This window comes from Solanum pennellii, chromosome 1 (genome assembly GCF_001406875.1).
Source record: "Solanum pennellii chromosome 1, SPENNV200".
In the NCBI taxonomy this organism is placed as follows: Eukaryota; Viridiplantae; Streptophyta; class Magnoliopsida; order Solanales; family Solanaceae; genus Solanum; species Solanum pennellii.
The window spans coordinates 80215680-80236802 of NC_028637.1; positions in this window are offsets into that span (position 1 = coordinate 80215680).

Below are 21123 nucleotides of genomic sequence, written 5' to 3' on the forward strand. Positions count from 1 at the left end.
AAGTGGAATTGATAGAGAAGCTTCCTCCACCCATCTCTGTTAAGGGTGTGAGAAGTTTTCTTGGGCATGCGGGTTTTTATAGGAGGTTTATTAATGATTTTTCAAAAATTAGACATCGTTTGTGCAAACTTCTCAAGAAGAAATGTAAGTTCTATTTTAATGAAACCTGTTTGAAGGTGACTCCTGGCATACTCACTGCCTCACTGCGTAGTCACTGCCTCCCTGTCAGATGAGGAGCGCATACCAATCAGTTCACCATCCGGGGCTACTTCCAGTTCTGAAGGGGGCTCAACATCCGGCTCCGAGTCTGCCTCCGCTTCAAGGTCGGTCCAATCTTCTGGGTCAAAATTAGTCACTACTTTTGATTCCACCTCTCAAGGAGCCACTCGATCGGAGGGCCAAAACCACCAAGCCTCGTCTGATGAGGCTACAAGATCAGAGTCTGCACCGGCACCTCGAACAGATGAACCCGCATCGGTTGTTGATGAACCAAACTAATGGAGTGCAGAGGGACAATACCAGGTGTATAGGGATGTAAAGATGTTGAATTAAAATGGGGTGATGACCCAGCTGGTTACAGTGGAGCGTCGAGTCCTCACGAGGAGTTTGCCCACGGTACCCGAGGTTTACAGACTGTTCAATATGCACAAATTTAACTAGATGGCTCGGGATTTGGACACTTATAGTGATTTCATCGTCTGGGGGTTTTATGCCTCCTACGTGGCTACTCTCCGAGGTTTCATAGATAGGTTGTCAAAACCTTCCAAATAGGACCCTATCACCTCTACATTAGTTAGAGGCTGCTGGGTGGACATATCTGAGTCTACCATCTGTTGTTTCCTATATGGGCCCACCACAGGGTAACAATGGACCCGAAATACTTCAGAGTTTGACTACAGGTGGGAACTAGTAAATAGTAGTGACTTTCATAGAAATTTGGAAAAGCTTGAGGCGATGAAAAGATGGTTGACTCAATATCTGGCGACGATGGTGAGAGAGCAGAGTGGGTGATAGATCCTCGAGGGCTGATCATGAAGGCTACCCTCACTTTCGTGGCCAAGGTTTTCTGATTGTTGGTCCGTCACCGGTTATCACCCACAAATGATGATAATGTCCTTACATGGGATTGTGCGGTGATGGTAAAAGCATTGGTAGCTGGGCTAGAGATAGATTTGCAGGCCTCATTTTAGTAGTAATTCACAAGAGGGACTTCAAGACCTCCACTACTTACCCCTTTCCTTGTCTTATCTTCCAGCTGTGCAGGGACGCCGGAGTGACAATTTGGCATTATGATACACTTCATCGCCAGGCGAGGACTTTTAATATAGACCTCATCAAGGATGAGGCTAATATAGGATCACCTCGCAGAGGGCTCAGGATTGAAGTGCCTCCACTAAGCGAGAATTGGGAGGACACTGTGGTGCTAGCCCAAGGGGCTGACCCATTTACAACAGAGCAAGACTTCACATGCAGCCAGCAAGGGTCCTAGTTCATCCCAATCATCACCACCAATTGCAACATTGGTCCCTCTAGCTCGAGTCCAGAATTTAGAGTCATGATGGCCACCCTGCTCCACCACATTCAGCCTTGGATGCAGAAATCTATTACTGAGGCAGAGCGCATAGAGAAGCGGGTGACCAAGCTGGCTGAGCAGCAAATTCAGGCGGTCCATAAACACCTTGATGCCTTTGAGATACGGGTTCTAGCACGCCCAGCCCCCACTGCTGACCTCAGTTCAATCCTGACCAAGCTGGTCAGCCTGCGACCCGACGTCGATGCAATCTTGGAGATGAGGGGGAATGAGCCAGATAGTGCTCCCACTGAGCTAGCATAGGACCCAGTTTTAGAGGCCTTGTTCAAAGTCTTTGCTGAGCCTCAGCTTGAGCAGCGTGTGCGTACCAAGAGGCACCGCTCCGGCCATACCACTAAGGCTGGTGATGAGGCCCGTGCAAAAAAGAGAGAGATGATAGACCTAGAGCGGGCTAGGAGGTCCTCCTTGGTAGACGAAGATATACATTAGCGGAGAGCATTGGAGATGGCTGTTGGGGAATCCAGTTCTGTACCGGTGATCAGTGATAGTAGCACTACTGATTGTGCACAGGTTGACCTGGGCACTACTAAGGGTGACCCAAGTGACGATCTTGCGGGTTCTAGCAAACCAGACCCACCCGCATGTTGAAAGTTCTTCGGCTCAATGCGCCACAAGTTTGTTTCACCTACTACTTTGTATATGTGATTTCTTATGCATTGCAGACAATTGCATGTTTTTGGCTGGAGCTGGGGTAAATGGAAAGTGAGTGGTAGGGTGAAGTCTTAGTAACCCAACTCACAATCATCTCTTAGGATTTTCTTGGCTATGTTGTTTTTCCCAGAGAGACTGCTTAATTTTCTGTTGAACCAGCATGTCGTAGTTTTTACAAGTATAAAAGCATGAAAAATAAAGCATGATGGCTGATAAAAATAATATCCCGACCTGGATAGTGCGAGCATGTATAGATTAAGATAAGTTGAATATGTTGGATCCAAGCATGACATAATAGGAACCCACTACATGACCTTCAGCTAAAGCTGAACTGGGAAAGCTGATAATCTGATAGTGTAATGATGTGTCAAGAGAGTGTGAGGAGATTTGAGTGTTCAACAGTTGGTACCTAACTAGAACTTGCCCGGCTAGTCCTGCAAAGGTAATCTATGTTAGAAGCTAGGAAGTAATCATAGGCCCTTGTTTGAAATAGCCAATACTAGCCTAAAAGAAGTTAACCAAATGAAACAATTGTCCCTTTTGATCTGATTATATTGAGCCTGTAATAGACCAATTTTTGGAATTCACCAACTCACTTTCCCAAGGTCTAATATTTTTGCCCCAGTCCCTCCTTGGACATGTGCACCTCGGCTTAGGCCAAAAGCCTAAGTTGAGGGTGGCTAATGCAGTAAGTGACCTCATCTTGGCCCTAACCCGACATCGGGTATTGTGTACCTCAACTCAAGGAATAGTCATGACTTGAGGGTGGCTATTATGAGTGAGGACCCAAAAATGGGTATGAAAAGAGTTGGATGTTGAAAAGAAAAGCTTAAATGAAAGAAAGATGTGACTTGTAGAAATTACCAATTGATTGAAAAAGAAAAGAAAAATAGAAAAAGAAAGAGGTTTAAGTGAAAAAGATGCAAAAGAAGTGGAAGTCACATCCAAAAAAGGGAACAAGACAAAGAAGAGAAGAGAAGAGAATTAGGATGTCAAAGGCAATGAAAAGAGGCAGAAAGCTTAGACTTAATGTCAATGAGGGAAAAATGTCACCAAAAATGTACCCAAATGTACCACACCTGACTGTGAGCCTACATTACAAGCCAAGAAAGTACTACCGTGATCCTAGAGTCTAGTGTGGTAAACCTAAGCAGTGAAAATAAGGGCAAGCCTATGGCGAAGATTACTAACTGTATTTGAACTTGTTCCTGAGTGCGAGTTTGAACAAATATCCTTGTACCCAAATGCCTAATCACTGTGGGAAAAATGAGGATTTCTTTTTAAGTGAAGGCACTAGTTGCGGTATCGGAAAGTTGGTATCTTGGTGAGAGACAAAGCAGAAGAGGTGTCTGTTGCATGGTGAGTTTGTGTCATGATGTGATCCACATGAGTTAGCTTGTCGAGCCTGAGAGCGTAAGCCTACACTAAATCAAAGAAAGAGTCGGGATTGATAGCCATGTGATTACTATAGCTTAAAAGTGTATACTTTTGTACAAATGTTGTTTTGAGTCATAGTGCATCGCTTGAGGACAAACAACAAATTTAAGTTGAGGGTGTTGATGTACACCGTGGTTTCATGGTATTTTCAATGCATTTTACTTAAGAGTTATGTGTGTCTAAAACCTTTTTGTAGTACTTTTTAACAAGTTTTTATTTTGTTTTGCAGGAAAGATGTCTAGGTTGAAAGCGCAGAAGGGAGCTGAAAATTGCAAGAAGATGACCTACGAAGGTCATCGACGATCCATCGTTTAATCGACGGATCATTGTTGGTGATCGTCGATGTGCAGTTCAGGCTTTAGGAGAAGATCAGAAAAATCTGACCAATTGTAGAAGCACGAGAGTAAACGACGGTCTGTCGATTGATCGACGGATCGTACAGGTGAATCATCGATTGGTTCAGAGAAACTTCCAGTACCTTAATTTTCAAGATTCTAAGTATGGAGAAATAGAGGCCCATCGACGAATCGTAGATGGATCGACGGAGGCAGTCGACTAACCGTATTGCTATACGGTGGAGAAAATCTCTAAGTTCTAACCGACAGAGGCAGTCGACGGACCGTCCATTGATCGACGATCTGTCAGTATGGTCGTTGATTGAAGCCGCGTACCTGGACAAAACACTCCTTATTAGTATTCCTTTTTCTTTAGGACTATGTTTACTATTTATAGGGTATTAAACCTCGTTTTTGGGGTTAACTACTATTATTATTGTTCTATTTTGTGTATTAGAGATTATTGGTTGCAAACTTGGAAATTAATTAATTTCAAGATTTGGTTTGAAGGATTTCCTTGCAATTTCAAGCGGAATTTCGCACCCGAGTTGACCTTAGCATAGCTTTCCACCCGCAGACTAATGTTCAGTCAGAGCATATTATTCAAGTTTTTGAGGACATGCCACGGGCTTGTGTTTTGGAGTTTGGTGGTCATTGGGATCGGTTCTTGCCTTTGGCGGAGTTTACGTATAACAACAACTACCATTCTAGCATTCAGATGGCCCCGTTCGAGGCCTTGTATGGTAGGCGTTATCGCTCTCTGGTGGGATGGTTCAAGTCTATAGAGCCTAGGCCGCGGGGTATGGATTTGATTCAGGAGGCTTTGGACCAGGTGAGAGTGATTCAGGATAGATTCAGGACAGCTCAGAGTAGGAACCACAGTTATGCGGATCGAAGGCTTTGACCATTGAGATTTTTTATTGGTGATCGGGTATTCCTCCATGTGTCTCCGTTGAAGGGTTTGATGATGTTCAGAAGGAGGGTCAAGATTAGCCCCAAGTACATTGGGTCTTTTGAGATACTTCGAACAGTTAGGGAGGTTGCTTATGAGTTTGCCCCACCTCCAACAGTTTTAGCCATCCACCCGGTTTTCTATGTCTAGATGTTGCATCGATCTACTCCTGATGAGTCCCATGTGCTCCAGTATGACTCAATTGAGTTCGATGTTGTTTGACCTTTATAGAGGAGCCAATTGATATTCTAGACAGAGATGTCAGACAGTTTCCATCGAGAGTCATTCCTGTTGTTAGGGTCTTTTGGAGGCACCGTCTAGCCGAGTAGGCTATCTGGGATAAAGAGCAGGAGATGCCGAAGAAGTTTCCCAGATTATTGGAGCCCTCAAGTACATCCTTATCATTCCTTTTGCAGACTAAAGTTCTTTTAGTAGTGGATGTTATAATGACCCTTTAGGTCATTTTTGCCTTAATGCCTTCTTTACGTCTTTTAGAGCATTTCTATAGCAACCCCAAGTCACTTATGACTTTCTGGAACTGATAGTTCGGTCGCCTGGTTGTTCGTTTAAATTTTGTGCAACTTTTCATGTTTAGAGGCCTTGAAGCTTGAAAAGTGACTTTTTGTCAATTCGTCAGTTAAATGACCTCAAAATGGAATTATGATAGTTCCATCAGCTCCAGAATGACCAAATTAAGATAGTAGCATGGTCTGAACTAGTATCAAGGCCTTCGGTAAAGTCTGGACCATTAGGCGTTTTAGTCTTTGAAATTTGGCCTAAGATAGACTTTGGTCAACATTCTTGGAAAACACGCTCAGATGGAGATTCCCTAACCACAGTTAGCTCTTGAATGTTGAGTTTGGTCTAGAATGACCTGTTGTTCAGCTCCCGAGGCCTCCAAACTCATTACGAGCCCATCAGTGGATTTTGTTTAAAATGGCCACGGAAGTGGGACCAACTTTTTATTGAGATGACCTCTGACGGAAAATTTGACTGTGCCATTGAGTTCGGAATGTCAAATTTAGTAGGGTAGATGATCAATAATGCAACATTTGCATACATACATGTATCATAATGAAGCAAGAACAAACATACATCACACAGTCATAGAATCACAACCATCACCTACCTCGAAATAAGCTTGAAACCCTAAGAAACTTGATTCTCCCCTTTCCGAATTTGTTCTCCTTGTTCTTGGTCTACAAACAATCATAATAACACGTGAATCAATAAACAATTATTAATTATTCAAATTACTAACAATTCTATGAACCCTAGATCAAACTAATGATCCCAATATCCCAATTAGGGCTTTTTTCATTATAAATTCCAGATCAAAACCCTTCCCCATCGATAATTACCCATTAGACTACATTCTACATATTGAAAAACGGATTTAAGGAGTTAAAATCTTACCTCTAGCCTCAATAATGGTGGAAAACTATCAAGAAAATACCTGGGTTCGTTCCTTATCTCTCAAGTATGAAAATTGCATAATAAAACATTTTTGGGGATTGTTTACGCCTTTAAATCGTGTGTGGCCCGCCACAGCGGTCCTTACACCACTATAGCGGCCCTTCCCTGGCGATAAAAATCACCGTCAATGTAGCTTGTGTGAAATAGTGAGCCATTTTAATAAATCCAATACCCCCATTTTACAACACACCTCCAACCAACGACACTCTAAAACTACACATTCACACTAAGATCTATTTTGGTTCCTCGTCATATTGTCTTACCAGTCTCAAAAGTCATGTCGCTTAACTTATGATCCGCATACTTCTTTTGCCTACTCTGGGCTGCTAGAAGATTAGCTTGAATACTCCTCACCTTATCTTGAGCTACCTTCACCAAATAAAACCCCAAAGGTTTCACATCTCCAGCTCGAACCATACTATGGGTGATCTACATCATATCTCATAGAGTGCCTAAAATGGTGTCATATCTATGCTCGATTGATAACGATTATTATAGGAGAAATTACACAAAGGTAGGAAATTACTCTAATGCCCTCCAAAATCAATCACACACGCCCTCAACATGTCTTCTAACACTTGAATAGTCCTCTCTGACTGCCCGTCTGTCTGTGCATGGAAGGCAGTCCTAAAAGTGAGTTGTGTGTCCAATTCATCATGTAATTTCCTCCAAAACTTGAAGGTAAACTGAGTACTATGATCTGAGATGATAGATAGGGGCATCCCATTCAACCTCACTATCTATTTCACATAAATCTTAGTTGTTCAGCATTATAATCTACTCTTACCGAAATAAAATGGACTGACTTAGTCAATCTATCAACCACTACTCAAATAGAATCAAACTTCTCTTAAGTCTGGGGAATACCAAACGAAAAATCCATGGCTATTCTTTCCCACCTCCATTCCAGAATTGGCATTCTTTGAAGAAAACCTGTAGGCCTTTGATGTTCATAATTTACTTGTTCACAATTTTGACACTTAGACACAAACTCTCTATATCATTCTTCATATCTTGCCACCAATAAATTTGCTTCAAATCTCGGTAGATCCAGGTCACACCCAGATGAATTGAATATCTCGAACCATGGGATGCCATCAACAATTTCCGAATCAAGTCATCAACTTGAGGAACACAAATTCTTCTTTTAAAACTAAGCGCAACTTTGGCATTAGGAGTGGTCTCTGTTGTCTTACTAATCGCAATCTTCCTCTTGAGTCATTCAAATTTTAATCCTCGAATTGCTTGGCCTAGATATATTCCATATGTTTGTACCTTACTTCAATATTAGCTAACATCCCACCTTTTTCTGAGATGCTCAATTGCATGAACTTAGACTCCAAGGTCTGGATTTCCTAGCCAAAGGTCACTTGGTTATACTCGAGCAAGCTAGACTACCTATACTCACCACTTTTTAACTTAAGGCATCTGCCACCGCATCAACCTTACCCGGATGGTACTGAATGGTGACATCATAAAATCTTTATTTAACTCCATCCATCTTCGTTGTCTCCAATTCAGATCATTTTTAGTGAATACATGTTGCAAAATACGATGATCAATAAACACTTCACACTTAACACCATAGAGATAATGCCGCCAAATCATAAGAGCAAATACTGCTGCTGCCAACTCAGAATCATGTGCTGGATAATTCCTCTCATGCACCTTTAATTGGCACTAGGCATGAGCTAGAACATTTTTATCCTGCATGAACACAACACCCAAACCATAATGTGAAGCATCACAAAACACAATAAAGTATTTACCTCAACTGGTAATGCTTGAATAAGCGCAGTGGTTAAGAAAGCATTGAGCTTTTGAAGTTTTCCTCACACTTTCAGTCCATTCGAATGGTACCTTCTTTTCGGTAAATGTTTTCAAGTGAGTGGCAATAGAAGCAAAGTTCTTCACAAATCGACGATAGTAGCTAGCGAGCCCCACAAAACTCCTAACTTCTGTCATAGAGCAAGATGGAACCCAATTCTTAACAGCCTCAATCTTTTGGGGATCTACCATTACCCCTTATATTCAGACTATGTGCCCCAAAATTGCAACAATACTCAACCAAAATTCACACTTAGAAAATTTCATATACAACCTTTGTTTCCCAAGAACACCCAAAACGATACGAAGATGGTCGGCATGCTCTTCCTCACTTTTCGAGTATAACAAAATATCATCAATAAAGACTATGAAGAATGAATCAAGAAATGATTTGAACACCTCATTCATTAAACTCATAAAAGTTGCAAGTGCATTAGTCAAGCCAAAGGACATAACTAGAAACTCGTAGTGCCTACAACAGGTTCAAAAATGTAGTCTTGGGCACATTCTCAGGCCTAATTTTTAACTGATGGTAGACATACATTTGCACGATAAACATCTCCTTGGTTGTATAGAAAGTTCACTTCCTCATTGTACAACGCTTCAAATTTGGCCTCTTTGGGGTTTACACCACCAACACGTACCAGCACCCATGACATTCTTGGCCAAGATGTCCAGCTGGGTCATCATTTTTGCCATCTTTTTGCCTCTCCCTTAATATTTTTCTTGGTTTTGGTCATGTAATAGAGTATTTGGTATACTTCCGCATAGGGTTGTCTTATTAGACCACCCAGAGAAAGTCGGTCAGCCACTCTTCTGTTCTTAGGACCAAGTCCTCTATAGAAATTGTCCAGTAGCACTGTATTTAGGATTCCATGAGTTGGGCGTAAGGTGGGGTGTTAAATAATAACAAAAGTCTCACATTAGTAATTAATGAGAGGGGTGTACTCCTTATAAGGCTTGGACAATCCTCCTCCTTTTGATCTAGCATTTGGGGTGTGATTTAGGCCTAAGACTAATTTAACATCATATCAGAACAGACAGAGGTCCTGAGATCAAATCTCACCGCCACCAAAAATAAAAAATAAATTCCACGCCTTGGCCCATGAAAAAAAAATTAGGTACGCACATGGGGGGCTTGTTGAGAATATAATTAAATAATAAAAGTGTTCTTTCTCTACAAGTTTAATCTTTTAGATGAGATAGTCACATACTTCAACACCACCACCCAAAATTAAAAGAATTCCACGTGCTTGGCCTATGAAAAACATCAGGCACGCACGTGAGAGTGTGTATTGAGAATATAATTAAATAATAAAAGTGTGCTCTCTCTAACAGTTTAAGCTTTTCGATGAGATGGAAACATTCTTTAATATGGTATCAGAGAAGGGCCCATATCACCCAATGTTGGGGCCCCCAAAATCAAAAACTCTCACGCACTAGATGCTTAGCACTGGGCGTGAGATGGGGTGTTAAAGAATAAAAAAAGTCTCAAATTGGTGGTTAATGAGATGGGTGGACTACCTATAAGGCTTGGACAATCCTCCTCCCTTTGAGATAGCATTCAGAGTGTGAGTTAGGCCTAAAACCTAATCTAACATACACAATGACATTAAAAGGAAAATGATAGACTTTTCATGTATCAATACTTAAGTTCAAAAGGCTAATAAAAGATCAAATGGTGGATGAACAACAACCTGAAGATAAAATTGCTTTATGTGTATATGTATCCCTTGTTCCCTTTCAGATTTAAATAATATTCAAATATAATATGCATTGTAAAAAATCATTTATGTTTGGATACAACTCATATCTAAACTACGGTGTATTTATTAACTTTTAATTGATTTTTATACGAAAGTTTTTTATTAATTCTAACTGTATGTCATCAAGTTTTGTTATCTTATCTTCATTTAGTTTTCATACTATGACCTGAAAACAAGTTTTGTAGTTCATAATATTATTTCGTTGAGATTATGTGGAATACAACGTATTTATATATCTATTCTATTTTTATACCTATTAATTTTATATTTATGTCATCAAATTTTATTCATCCTCAGAATTAGATATAAAGTTAATAGTTCATAATAGTATCTAATTTGCAACTAATTGTGTGGAATACACCATAATTTCATTTAGATACAACTTTTGTAGTACATAATACTGTTTTGTGGGGATTATGTTGAATACGACATATTTCTTGGTTATATTGTTTCTTATTTTGTATTTATTCTAATTGTATGTTTGCTAGTATTGTATTTTTGTCATCAGATTGTATAAAACCTCGACAATGGATACAAAGTTAGTAGTTCATAATAGTATCTCTCTAGCTTATTATATGGAAGACAACATAATTTTTGTTTAAATTTCTTTTTTATTTGCATTCATTCTAACTGTATGTCATCAAAAAAATTGTATTCTATCCTCACAATGTATCTCAATATTTCTATTTAAACCTCAGTTTAAAATCATTTTGTTTTGTATTTATATTGTACATATCGTTAGGTCTATTCAGTCATTATGTTTGTATTTATTTTAAAATTAATATATGTGAGTGTAGACAGTGAAATTTTATTGATAAACTCATATTGAAATTTGAATTAATTCATAAATTTATGATATATTGACCAAGTCAAACTATTGATTAATAAAGTCGAATTAATATTTAAGTCAAAATATATGACTTAAATGAAGTCCAAATTACATATTGGTCAGTCTATTAAGTTGAGAAGACAGACCCAACTCATTTTCTTTAACGCCATGGGCCAAAATTGCTTCAACGAAAATACCTCTAAAACTCTAGCTCAAGCCTATATAAAGAGGTCTTCATAAGACCAATAAAATAAACAGAAGAAAATAAGAATACACACATTCATACAGACATGATCTTTGCTCCTCAGTGGTTATCTGCAAGTCTTTCGCATCCAAAGAAGTATTCGCTCCAAGTGTTGTTCCGCAAGTATTTCATCAAATCAAGAAAATCTATGAAGAGAAAAATCACGGTATTTTGTAACATTCACATAAATTCAAATACAAATATTGTTGTTCGTTTGCTATTTTCCTTTCCTGTTTATTGTCTTTCAGGGACGAAACTTTAGACACTTACGTTAAGTATTTTACATTAAAAAATACACAAAACAAGCTAGAATCACAACGATAATCTGAACACAAGGTGCAAGCTCGGTCTTTTTTTCTCCTTTAGAATGTAACTAATGAGAGTATTTCACTAATTTTACCTTTTTCAATATATTCTCTCGTGATTTTCTCATTTCTGTTATTTACTTATTATTTAAAATAAAACTGTAACGACCCAAATCGTCATTATTTAAGAAGAGCAAAATTTGAAAAAATTCTAGTCACTGTCCCGCTACAGCGGGATAGGTGATGCTGGTGCTACAGCGGTAACTTACTCCGCTAAAGCGGGATTGGCGAGGAAAATCCAAATTTTTGAGAAATCCTTAATTTTCCATCTTTCCAAAAATAACCTATAGGTTGAAAATTACCCTACAAACCCCAGAAAAGTTATTTCAAGTTAGGAAAAGGAGGAGAGGGAGATTTATAGCATGGATATGGAGGAATCTTACGAAATCATAGCCAAATTCACCAAAGCGAATCTGGAAAAGCTGGAAACAAAATCAAAATTTTGTAAAATTGTTTGACACCCTAAAAAGTTAGTTTTTTAATTTTTGAGCAGTTATAAATCCATGTTTTCCATATAATATATGAATTCAACAGTATTAGGTATATGTAGACCTTCGTACACCGAGTAAATTCCGTGAAAATTTGCAATAATTTGATGTTATGGGGCTGGTGTTGTGTTGAGATAGTAATCGTCGAGGTTCTTATTTGTTCTCTTAAATGGGTTTCTTGTTAAGTTATGGTATAATTGTGATAAAGAGTTGTAGTCAATGTAAGAAAAACTAGTAACAAAACTTGATGAAGAACTAGGATTTGGACTTGTGTAATTCCGTAAGAAGAAATCGAGGGAAGCCATATGTCATAAAGCATGCGACAAGGTGATGTTTCTTTTGTTTAATTGGCCCCATTATTCTCGTAGTTGATTTTGTACTTGTCAGACTAGGTCCTTGGGGATTGGTAAACTATTTTGTATAATTTAGTAAAGTGTATTTGAATGGGTTAATTTTTAAACTTCCTTAACTTGTCCTTCATTTTCCTTAAATTCCAACTGTTTTCTAATTGTTGGGTTATGAGGGTCCTCCTATGTAGGTGTTAGAGTAGGTTCCCACACAGTCCGATTGGTTGGGTCGTGACAAATTGGTATCAGAGCCTAGGTTAACGGTCTTCATGTACAAGCGAAAAATCTGGACTAGACTCTTGTGGATCGGTGTGTTGACGTCCACATCTAATCTTCAGGAGGCTGGGAAGCATTTTAGGAAGTCGTTTCAATCATTTACTCCTTTCGTGCGAAGTGTCGCTTATGGTATGGGTTAAGTTTGATTGGTATCTCCCCATTACAATTGGTACTTTAACGATGAGGACTGGCGTTATTAGACGACTGAAAGACACCAACAAGTTAATAGGAAGCGGAAGGTTCCAATTGGTTTCTAGCCCTAGGGGTTATAAAGAGAATAGATTATCGTTAAGGGCTATCTATAGGACGAACTAATTAATAAACCGAAATATCATGTGTGTTGTGTCTAGTAAATGGTGAATGTATGCTTCCTACTGGTTGTAACTAATTAGAATGTACGGAAAAGGGCCTAAAATACCCTCAAAGTATTGGAAATGGTACAAAATTACCCTCCATCTACCTATTGGCTCCAAAATACCCTTCCCACCCACCTATTGGCTCCAAAATACCCTTGTCATCCACCTTTTGGTTCAAAATTGACCACTTATTTAACGGTTTTAAATTTAAGCTATTTAAATATTTTTTTTTAATACGTGGTGTTAAACTATTTGTTATAATTTAACTTATTAGTATAATTTTTGAATCAATCCACTACCCACCCATTATTAATTAAACCCCTCCAAATTAATAAATCCGTCACATTATTAATGCAACAACAGAAAAGTTATTGTCAATTGAGTGTTTTTAAAAATTTGAGTTGAAAATATCTATAGAAGTAAATTATCATACATTCAAGTTTCTAAATAAAAATTACCGGTAAACTTAAAAGTCTGACTATGATCATCTTAATTATTGTTACGTCTCAATTATGTGATGTTACTTCATAGGTAAATTTCTTTCAAAATTATATATTAAAGGTTTTAAAACAAATCATAAATATTTATAAAATTATATTTTTAAAAAAGTGCATGAATTAATTAGGGATGTATTACTTCTTTACCTTTAATCATAAATTTCTGATTCAATCTTGAAAGAGAATCCTATTGAAAGTGTCTTCCTAAATAAGCGGCTCAACCTAAATGTAATTGGGGCTTCGGTTCGGACTCGAACAATTTTAGATGTCATTTTCAGGAATCTATAATTACATCGTGTCTTAGTAGTGTTTATGACGATTTTGATATTATAATTGGATTATTAATTGAGTGCGGTTTAATTAGTAATGCGTGAGTAGTGGGTTGGTTTATAAATTATATTAATAAAATTAAATTATAACCAATAGTTGAACGCCAAGTATTTTAAAAAATAATTAAAGAGTTTAATTTTAAAAAAATTAAATAAGTGGTCAATTTTGAACCTAAAGGTGGATGACAAGGGTATTTTGGAGCCAATAGGTAGATGAGAAGGGCATTTTGGAGCCAATAGGTGGATGGAGGGTAATTTTGTACCATTTTCAATACTTCAAGGGTATTTTAGGTCCTTTTCCGTAGAATGTATGTTTGTTGTTGTATTTATCTACTATTGTGTACTACGTGTTGAATGATGTATATCTGAATACAGAAATGTGTCAATACCTTGAATCATTGTTGAAATAGAGGAATGCAGTTGGGATGAGTAACCTGATTTAGGAAACCGTGTGGAGTGTCTGAAGTCGATATGAGTAGAGTTATGGTTGGATTGTTAAAAAGGTGTGCAGATTGTAATGTCTAGGTATATCCTGGGGAGGTGTACGTTGTAGTGCCAAGCTACTTTTCTGCTTTAGAACTCGAACCTCGGATATTCTAGTCGAATAAATTGAGAAGCGTAATAGGATAGTAAAAAGGGAGGTCGGAAAATATTGGAAAGTGAAAAAGTGCCTAGAAAATCCTTAGTTAGGTTCTGGTCGTACCTATGCCACTGCGGTGGGATTATTCCCGTTGGCACGGTGCAGCTACAGCGGGATTTTCCCGCTAAAGCACGACAGAGGGAAGCTGAACCTCAACAGAATTTTTTTGCTTTTCCCAGTTTATAATATATAACCCAGAATGGATCCAAGTTAATCCTGCAACTCATAATCTAGTGTTAAACAGCAGTAGTAATTAAAAGTGATTATAATTAAAAATGGGTTGCTTCAGACAGCCAAAAACAAGCATCCATGCGCTTCAAAAACTTAGTAATGTCGAAAGGAAGAACATAAAAATCTATACGTATTAGATATTCTGAATTACAAACCAAAGAGGGGATGAGGAAGGGAAAACTGATTAGGACTCTGTGATGGGGTAGTTTCGATGTCTGAGTCAAGTTGCTCCGGAGTGTCACCCCGTTCCAAGCCTCATTCAACATGTGAAATTCCCTGAAATCATCTAGATGGAGTCTAGGAAGAGGATGAGTAGTAGCAACGCAGGTGAATATCGCCTTAAACGTCTTTTACGTCAGCATGACACGATTTTGAACCACACCTTTCCTCCTCTCCTTTCGCAACTAACGGCGATGCATCTCATCCTCCAGAGAAGTGTTGGGAGGGAACGGATTAGGGTCAGTAGGAATGCTCCCCATCCGTCCCTGAACAGCCGCTAAATATTTCTCTACTCGTGCACCAAAAAGTGGGTCCTTCTGTCAGAATCTTTGGTCTCCCTACTGCTACTAGCCTTGTTGGTCCTCCTCTTTTTTCCTATAGAATTAGAACTTGCCCGAACTAAAAGAGGTGAATAGGGGAAATCCATACGCAATATCTCGTCAGCATCGAACAAGGGCACCCTTGCCCGCTTGCATAGGGAAGCGATAAGATCGGAAGAAAGAATGTCTTTTTGTTACCCTAGTAGATAATCTTCCACTCGGAGATAATTTGCGCCCCCAAAATCAGCTGAATACCTTGTATAGCACACACCACCACCAGAGCTCGGGGGTAGGTAACATCGGCGCGGTTGCTCGACGGGCAAATCCTCCTCGATACCAAGTGTAGCCACCACTTAGCATCAGGTGATCAGTCCGTACTAGTGAGACCTTCGGTGGTAGCCTAGTAAACTTGCGTCTTGCGAGATCCATAATAGTGTCCTACACACTCAAAGTCAATCTCCCTAAGCTTGTCCTCAAACACCAGGTTTGGGACCTCAGGGACCTCAAGCACTTCATTGATAGTAGTGGAATTCAATGGAATTTCAACTCCCCAAATGCGAATAACTGGGTAAGGAACATCCCAGCGTACAGTGAAGAGGATAGCATAAAACTCCCTCACCTAGGTAGAGCGGGAATCCAAGGAAGCCTCAGTCAGCAGAAGCCACCCAAACACGACAAACCGGGCATAGAAGGCATGAGCCTTATCCTCCATATTATGAAGTATAATCACCATCTCACAACAAAATTTAATAATGCGATAGTCATGGTGCCTCTCTCGACTAGCGGCATTGGGAAAACAGATGAAGAGGGTGTTATCATCATTTTGACCAGCCATTTGGGATAACCTGTAGAAATAAGATGAAGTAGAAAATTATAGACCAGGCAGGGAAGCCAAAAACGAAAATAGAAAATTTATAGAAAAAGGGAGCCAGCTACTGACCTGGGCCACGCCGCTGTAGCGGAATTCATCCCGCTACAACAAGATGATGCAGACCCCTGCAGCAGGATGCAGGCCGTTGCATCGACCTTCATCTAGGACGAAGTCCAGATGTGAAAATGGCATTTTTTTTGTCCCAAAATCCCCATTTTATCATAATTTCAGCAGATCAGAGTATATCAACTACCTTAAACACGAATTAGCAATTGTTCGACCAAATAACCTTTAAATTGCGTGTAAATCTGAGTTCATTCAACTTCCCCCACCCATTGTTGTATCGATTTAACCTTGTTTTTATGGAATCTTTACGCCCAGGACGTGGTATAAACGTTGTGGATGTAAGAGAAGTAATCATGCTACATTTTTCTAACCCATTTAGCAACCTAGTTCAATTTAAAATAACTACCCAAAAACTGTTTTCTAGTCAATTTGATTCTAGCATGCAACTAATAGTAATCGTAGTGAGTAACATACTGAAAGAAAAGGAAAGAGAATTTACGGAAATTCCAATGAGTTTTGGAGGAGGGGAAATTGAGAGAAAATTTGAGAGTAGGGGAGGAGTATGAAGGAAATGGAAAATTTTGTTCCTTTTCCACTTTTTCTGTTGCTCGATCTCCCACTCCAACAGGAGATCTCCCGCTGCAGCGGCAAGCCTGCCTCTCCAGCGGGCAGTACCTTTGGGAGAATTTTGAGTCAGTTAACCCGGTTTTTTGCATCGCAGGTTAAACTACCCTAGCGTGAAAACGCACACTCCTTCTGTGTAGTGCGTTTTACCCCTTCGTTATTTCATGTTTATATTCTTTTAGGATCTCGAAATCTCTAGGGGTTGCAAACTTTAGTCATTCCGTTTAAGAGTCATATCGCTAGTAGGAAGCGTCCCGGAGTGAGAGAGTGTAACGACCCGAACAACCGTTATTTGATAAGAGCATAATTCGCAAAAATTATTGTTACTTTCCCGCTACAGAGGTACATGTTTCACTAGCGCAGCGCCGTTGCAACAGCAACTTACCCCACTAAAGCGGAATCGGCAAGGTAGAATTCAAATTTTGAGAATTCTTATTTTCCATCTTTTCAAATTTAACCTATAGGTCGTAAATTACCCTAAAAACCCTAGAAAAGTTATATCAAGTTGGGAAAAAGAGGAGAGGGAGCATTTAAACATGGGGATGGCGGAATCTTGTGAAATCTTGGCCAACTTTCACCATAATAAACCCGGAAAAGCTGGAAACAAAATCAAAACTCCATAGAAATTTCTTGGTACCCAAGTAGGTTAGATATTATGTTTGACTAGTTATAAATCCATTCTTACCATGTAATATATAAATTAAACAGTATGAGGTATGTGTAAACCTTCGTGCACCGAGTAAATTCCGTGAAAATTTGTTATAATTCAATGTTTATGGGGTTAGTATTGTGTTAAGATGGTAATCGATCGAGGTTCTTATATGTGTTCTTGAATGGGTTTCTTGTTAAGTTATGGTATAATTGTGATAAAGAGTTGTCTCGGTGTAAGGAAAACTAGTAATGAAACTTGATGAAGAACTAAAATTCGGACTTGTGTAATTCCGTAAGAAAAAATCGAGGGAACCCATACGTAATTAAGCATATGACTAGGTGATTTTATGATGGTGTGATATACACTTTTTTTGCTTCGTTGTGATATTTATATATGTATTAATATTACAATAATGGTCCTAGATGTTGAAACGAGATATGCAAATTATCGATGCTATGAAAGTTTTGCTTAGATGTATGATCTTGATGTGTTATTGTAATGTGTGATTGGGATCGGATTCCACTATTTGGCATACTAACTTGGATCGAATTGTCACGTTCCGGAATACTAACTGGGATTTGTTTCCACATTCCAGCATAAAACTTGGATCAGATTGTCACGTTTCGGCATGCTATCTGGAATCGGTTGCCACGTTTCGACATAAAATTGAATCAGATTGCCACGTATCGACATGCTAACAGTTTTACTTTGGGTCCCGTGAGAGGAAAAACTACTTGTGATAAAGGTAGTGCGGTGTAATATGTTATGCTCAATATCGTGAGTTGTGTATATGTGTCTATATGTTGGGAGTTATATTTAAGCTACGATATATCGGAACCTTAAGTGTGGTAGTGGTACTTGTAGTATACAATGTGGTTAGTATGTTTAAGCTATGATCTAATGAAACCTTAAGTGTGGTAGTGGTACTTGTAGTATACAATGTGGTTAGTAATGTTTAAGCTATGATCTAATGGAACCTTGAGTGTGGTAGTGGTACTTGTAGTATAAAATGTGGTTAGTATGTTTAAGTTATGATCTATGGAGCCTTAAGTGTGGCAGTGGTACTTGTAGTGTACAATGTGGCTAGTATATTTAAGGTATGATTTGATGTAATCTTAAGTGTGGCAGCAGTACTTGTAGCATACAGTATGGTTAGTATGCTTAAGTTACGGTCTAATGGAGTCCTGAGTGTGGTAGTGGTGTGTGTAGTATACCTCGTCGGAAGAAGATGGATGGTAATTGGAAGGTGTTCTAAAGAAAGTGAGAAGTCCAAACATGATCTTTTATTATTCTGTTCATATATTATGAGGTGGGCGTCAGGTTGACTGATGATGCTTACCAGTACGTGTGGTTGTACTGATACTACTCTTGCTATGTCTGTTGACATAGTCTGGATGTAGGATTGGTGATGTTTCCTTAGGTGAAAGAAATCCTCCAGGAGCATCGACTTTTGATTCCGCAAGGTAGGAGCTGTGTCTTTTGTTTAATTAGCCCTAGTATTCTAATAGTGGCTCTTGTACTTGTCAGACTAAGTCATTGGGGATTGGTAAACTATTTTGTATAATTTATATAAGTGTATCCGAATGGTTTAATTTTCAAACTTTCTTAACTTGTCCGTCATTTTCCTTAAACTCCGCATGTTTTCTAATTGTTGGGTTATGAGGGTTCTCCTACGTAGGTGTTATAGTAGGTGCCGCACGGCCTGATGGGTTGGGTCGTAACCAAAATAAACGAAAAAAATATATATAATCAGCCTTGAAACAAAAGAAAATTTGACAATTTTAATGAATATTGAAAGTGTAGCTAAAGGGGCCTATTAAATGCTAAAATGTTGGCATTTTTGAAATTTTTTCTAAAAAAAAAATCAAACTTAAATTACTTTTAAATCAAAAATTAAAAAGTAGGGGAAAACCTAATTTTTGTTTTTAAAGTTATTTTAACATTATCAAACATTTCTTAACTTATTTTAAGTTATTTTAACATTATCAAACATTTCCTAACTTATTTTAAGTTATTTTTATATTTGTCAAACACTTCTGAAACTCAAAAACTTACTTAAAAAATTATTTGACCTACTTTTAAATCAATTCAAATGTTAAAAATTCTCCAAAATTAGTGTTACACAAAATAGCATAAGAAGAATTATATTATCAACATTCACAAATTTAGAATAATTTTTTTATCCTTTACCTGTATTAAGATAGAATTATAGTATCCGCCGGTGTAGTGAAAGAGATGGAAACAAATTAAACCGAATTTGATATCTATCCGTGAGATGTGACGTATCCCTTTTGTCTACTCTATTTATCTCATGATACATGACTCATGCTCAAACTTTTTTTTGATAAAAAAGAAAAAGACATAATACATAAATATATGATTCTGAATTTGAATTCAATAAATAATTATGTTTTTTAAATATTTGATGTGTATAAATAGGCATTTTAATTTGTATAAAATTAAATAAGTAGATAAATATATCATACGTGATATAATATATGTAAGACATAAAATTGACATACAGAAATGTAGAACGAATGTGTTTATTTATTTGATTTTATATAAATTTAAGTATTTAATTATGTATATTTAAAGTTAAAGATCATAATTATTTGTTGAAGCCTAAGTTAGAAAGGATATGTTTATATATTATGTCAAAAAGAAAAATAGTGTATTACTCACTTTGCTTATGCCTTACTTTAACCATTTTCATCTCTTCTAATTTCCTATCCAAAAATTACCTCACGAGTAAAGCTAATCATTAGACTTATTTGGATAATTGTTGAGTGCAAGAAACTTAGCATGATTTTGTGAAAATTGATATGACCTTGTCATACTCATAAATTTGATATGATCTTGTCATTAATTGTTGATAAAAACTATTTTTATAATTATAATCTAATCTCATCTCCCTAATTCAAAGGCTAAAAATCTATTTTTTTTTATTATTTAATTATTTGTTGTTTTTAAGGATTATTGAATTGTGCAGAGTGTCGGTTTTATTAGATGTTAAAATAAAAGCAATATGTGTGACGTATGGTGTGGGTGGAGCTAAGACTAAAAAGTCCATCTGATATTGATGTCTTAACAGTTAACACCCAACTTGTCCCTCTTTCCTACTTTAGGTACTTGTGCACCAAACTTTTTCCCAACTTATTATTTCCATCTCTAAGGACAATTTCAAACTAAAATAGTAATAATTTTTTTTAAGAGTAAAGTATATAAATGTATAGTTTAAGACCCTTTACCTTTGAATTTGTATTCCTTTACTTGATGGTTTTTGATAAAAAGAACTTACCAAATTTGTAAGTAGATCTTGAATTAGGCAATATACGTACACACATTCTATAAATAATATGTTGACATTTTTGTGTTGCAAGATAAATAAAGTAGTTAAATATATATGTTGAATACTTTTGTAATATATAAGGGTTTAAATTGAACCGACATATTTGTTCATGGAAGATTATAATTAATATGAATAGTCATTCCTTAAATTCTATAAATATGAAGACTATCTAGAAGTAGGCTAAAAAATTGTAGATATTTGTTGTATTCCAGGGCGGAGCTAGAAATAGTCGAGGGCGTTCACCCATACTCCTTCAACAAAAAATTACATTGTATCAATAAGAAAAAATTATGTCTTTATATTGAATTTGAACCTCGTGAATGTGAGATCAAATATTGACTTAGTGGTTGAAGGGTTTCAAACTTAGAGGCGTATCTGGGGGGGG